The sequence below is a fragment of the Hesperophylax consimilis genome, chromosome 4 (assembly GCF_061612785.1).
Source record: "Hesperophylax consimilis isolate HC1 chromosome 4, BYU_Hcon_1.0, whole genome shotgun sequence".
Taxonomy (NCBI): Eukaryota; Metazoa; Arthropoda; class Insecta; order Trichoptera; family Limnephilidae; genus Hesperophylax; species Hesperophylax consimilis.
This window is the reverse complement of record NC_142839.1, coordinates 11698351-11703335: the sequence shown is the minus strand read 5'-3', so window position 1 is coordinate 11703335 and position 4985 is coordinate 11698351. Positions and strand designations below refer to the sequence as shown.

The 4985-nt window shown below is 31.7% G+C and overlaps 1 long non-coding RNA gene across 1 annotated transcript; it reads right to left on the bottom strand.

Annotated features, from left to right (window-relative positions):
- Positions 1-981: 981 nt before the first annotated feature.
- On the bottom strand, positions 982-4144 carry LOC149424193 (uncharacterized). The gene is made up of 3 exons (XR_016302105.1): positions 4021-4144; positions 1661-1757; positions 982-1573 (listed from the first exon to the last, which is right to left on the bottom strand). It is a non-coding gene; the product is annotated as an uncharacterized LOC149424193 (long non-coding RNA).
- Between the last annotated feature and the right edge of the window lie 841 nt (positions 4145-4985).

The following is a 4985-nucleotide window of genomic DNA, read 5'->3' as shown; positions in this document are numbered from 1 at the left end:
ATTGATAATATTGTGAATAAAGCTTACAGCATGCTAGGATTTGTCATCAGAAACAGCCGTGAATTTCGAAAACCTGAAACATATCTTCTTCTTTACCACACTCTGGTCCGTTCTCAACTTGAATACTGCACCTCCATATGGAATCCACTTTACGATATCTATAAAGAAAATATTGAAAGTATTCAAAAGAAATTTCTGCGTTGCCTCAATTACAGAATGAGCGCACCCAAACGCGGGTACATAAATATGCTCTCGAGTTATAAAGTCTCCACTCTATCTAACCGGCGAACATACCTTGATCTCATGACTCTGTATAAAATCTGTAACAACGTTATTGACTGTCCCGACTTACTGAAATTAATAAACTTCAAAGTACCACCCAGAGTAACAAGGCTTAACGACTTATTCCACATTAGCAGGACGCGTACAAATGCTGGTGTCAGGGATCCAATCAGAAGAATGTGCGAATCACTTAATCAGAACCAAAACCTCAAGGACTCTGACTTATTCTTTGATACACGCACTACTTTTAGTAGAAAAATGAAGACTGTTTTCCTACAAAGTTCACAGTAAAAAACTTAGACATACTTGTTTAAATATGTATATATTTTTTAATTTCTGTTTAACATTGTTTATCTATTTATATATATATATATATTTTTTTTTTTTTGTTTTACTCTCTAAATTTTTTCAAAAATAATTTGTAAATTCTTATAAGGATATTGCGCATTTCTTTCATATCTCTATTTGTAAAATAATATTCTTATGTATATATTTTTCCCCTATTTATAAGTCAAAATATTTGTAAATGTTTTTTAACTGCTGTTTAAGTTAATTCGTGAGAAATAGTTTGGATGCAGGTAAATTCTCTAGTTGATGTTTTGTATATTCTTGTCAATTGACATCTGTATCTGTTTTTTCTCCTAAATAAAAAAAAAAAAAAAAAAAAAAAAAGTATACTTCAAGTTTCTAAATGGACATTTGATTTCAACATCATCAGTTGTTTCTAAAATTCGCTTAATGCATTCTTTGCAGATTGAGTGAATGCATTCTGTCAATGTAACCCCTGCTTTAGGTTCACACTCAGTATGACAAACTTCACATATGAAGGATTCTTGATTTACCACTATATTATTCTCACTTAAGGCCACAAGCTTTTGGTATAAGTTACTGGAAGCCTCTCCATCTCCACAGTTGAAAACTTCTCCACCAGTTGCAAGAGTAATTGATCTCTGAATAAAAAAATCAAAATCTTTAGGGCTTACTATTTCTCTGATTTCATGGTGTGGTATAACCATTTCACAAATGTATTCTGCATCTCTATATGGACATTTTATCTCAGGGTCATTTGTTGTTTTAACAATTCTTATAATGCATTTTTTGCAGATTGAGTGAATACATTCTGTCAGTGTAACCCCTGCTTTAGGTTCACAAACATTCAGGCAAAATTCACATTCAAAGGGATCTTGGTTTTCCACTAATTTACACCCATCAAGAACCAGTAGTGCTTCATATAAATTGTATTCTTCTGTGGGTACCACACCATTATTATTAACTGATTTTCCTCTTTTATCTAAAAGTTCAAAAATAGCATTAATTTAAGGATCATCATCAATGTTATGTTCGAAAACAAATCAATTGTCAATTGAAGAAGCTGTACCTGGTTTATATTCACCAATAGAAGAACTTGCTCTTATTGGTAGTCCATCTTCTTCAGCGGAACTTACTTCTTCAAATTCATCCATTTTAACGACTCCCTAAAGGCAAATTAACTTGGCAATAAAATAATATTAGTACACAAATGCATACAACGGATACACACATGTTTAAGTGTTTGACATAAATATTCATGCTGAACTGAAACTGAATAATTGTATTCCAACAGACATAATAACTATTTTTGGCAACTTTATAAAAAGGTTTATACCTGTGTCCCGTGCCCATAAAATATTCCTTTGTAATGGTGATATGTGTTTTTAAGCTTCTCATCTGATCTGATAGTATTATTATTTTAATGACTGTACAGCAGTGTTTCCCACGGTGGGGCGTACGCCCCACCGGTGAGGCATAATGCCTCAGAGGTGGGCACCACGCTTCAGAGATGAGACAAGTAGGCATTCTACATATAAAGGGGAATACTCATCGGTCATACAAAAAAATGTCTGAGATGTGCAAAATTGAAATATACGCCAAATTTTACTTAAAATATAATGAAACCCGTTGCAATTTCAATAAGTTTCTAAAAATACAGAAACTGTGCAGGATGTAGACAATATACTGCTTAATTGTTTAATACACAGTGTATAAGTATAGTGAGGAAATCTATAATTGGTTTCTCAGTAAAATAAATTGCACATGTATTAAGCAACTAAGTAACTCTTAATTTTCCTAAAATAAAATATATAATTTCAAACCGAGAAAAAAATATTTCCTCAATCAAAAATTTACCATTATTAGATATATTTTTTGTTGTATATAGGCACAGTTCAAATTTTCGAATTTTATAAAAGCTTTTACAAAAATAGCCGGTTCCTTTGAAAAATAATATTGGGCGATCCAGTGACAGCAAAGTCACTGGGACAAAAAAACCGTGAGAGAAATATTGTCATACATGATGTTGGGTTCATAAGTATGATTTTTCTATTTTTCTATCTGCTAGTCTATTTATTAATTTAAAAAAATAGACCAACAAAACTAGGCAAATACCCATATTATGGTGGCAATATAGCAGCGGTCGGGGAACTTTTTTAACCATTACCCCAAAATATTTTTGCGGAAGTCGATATTACCCCTCCCCCCCATTTTGAAAAGAAGACAATCAATGTATATTTAAATAAACATTAATTATTGAATTAATTTACACGGAAAATAAAAAAAAAATTACATGAAAATATTAAGTACGTAATAGACAAACAAAATAAAATTCTTAAATTGGATCAAACAAGAATTCAGATTTTCAGGTTTCCCTTTCAGTTTTTGGAGAAATGATTTTGCTTCATGTTTGATACAATTACTTCAAAATTGGGCCTTTTTGTTGTAAGAGCAATTTGAATACAGTCTTCGGCGTTTAATCGATTTCTGTTTTTCGTTTTTATGTTCATTAGAGTGGAAAAGCCTTGTTCACAAAGATAGGTTGTTGCAATGACTTGTTTACCGCCTCCTCGTGTGCAATTTTGAAAGCCTTCGTAGCTTTTGACATCCAAAAAGACGACAGATTGGCTTTGCTCTCAAATTGAATACGTGCTTCAGTTTAAGATCGAAGTTCAAGTATTGTTTCTGCCAAGCCCGGAGGTTCTTCTGGTATGTTAGCAATTTCACATATAAAAGGATCTATAAGAAAGTAGTCAGAGAACCGCTCTCTGAGTTTGGTAGGATGTTTTATAACTGTATTCTTGATGTCATCAAAAGTAATATTTTTACAGTCTTCCCCAAAAACAAAGCTAACTTTGAAAAAGAAGCTATCTTATTCTATTCTGCTTTCTGTCTCCAATATTGAAGATGTAATCCAAACGCTGACAGTATTTCGCTGGCTGAAATGATATTATATATTTATATTCTCAAATACGTCAGTTAAATATGCAAGATGTGCAACCCACGAGGGGTATTTAAACTTATATTAGATTAAAAAAAAAACTTTCAAGTTCGCTTTTAAGAGCTCATATTCGATTGAGAACATTTCGGCGAGAGAGCCACCTTATTTCTGTATAATAAAGTAGGTCCGTATATTCAGTTTCACCATCCTGACATAATTCACGAAATAGCCGCGTCTCTTACTTCTCACGCACACACCCGAATGGATTAAGTTTGTAAAAATACTAACACGTTTATGAAATGAAAAACTAGAAAAATTTCATTATTACCCCAAAAAAAATATTTTTACCCCATTTGGGGTAATTTACCCCAGTTCCCCGACCGCTGCAATATACTGATAAAATAATAATAATAGGAATAATATAATAACAATAATAGGTACATACACATTAAAAATAATATGATAATAACAATAAAAATAATTATTACTTGACATCTCAGTTCCTTTAAATGGGTAGTTGTCTTGAAACCAAGCAGATTTGAGTCTCCAAGTTCTGTCCTCTTCATATACTCATATCCTTCATGAACCGAACTGACCGTTGCCAGTATTCTTGGGCACAATATTGAAGTTTGCCAGCACTGAGGTATTTTATTATTAACTAAAGGGGTTAGTAAAAAAATCAAATCAACAGATAAGGTTAGTAATATTATAATATTTATCTAACTTTAATGTGGCAAGCAGATAAGAATACATTATATTATCAAAATGACAATTTTTAAGATTATATTATCAAATGAATAAATTTATTTCGAGGAATTTAAATATATCTATGAAAAAAAAAATATTATATAGGCATTTTCTAGAATTTTCTGACCAAATTACGTGTTAATATAAAATAAAATAAGGAAGATATATTATTTTCTATTTGTGGAGCGAACACGAATCTTATACAGGCAATCGCATCTTTGTACGAGGGAAATTTGAATGCGTTAGAGTGAAAGGTGATTTTAAGAAATGGTTTAGTATCACAAAAAGACATGATAAGCAAGGCTGTGGAATGTCACCATGGTTATTCAATCAGTCCACGGATTATGATACGTGATTACGAACAGTATGGAAGATTTACAGTCGCTTATGTCTAGGAAGAATGAAGCATATGTGCAGAATATAAATGTCCAAAGAGATTATAAAAATAGTATACAATATAGTTGTGAATGACAAATACTTGGAGCAAGTGGATGAGTTTGTGTATTTAGGAAGTTTACAAGAGATGTAAAGGCTAATCAAGATATTGAAAGGGGGGTAAATGTAGGAAATTCCATTAACCTCTTGTTCGCCAGTGTATCCTTAAATATACTACTAAAATATTATTTCTCTGAATATTACTAGCTATTCTGGGTGAACTACTCATGGTAGCTAATATACTATTTTCATAAATATATAAACACATTAT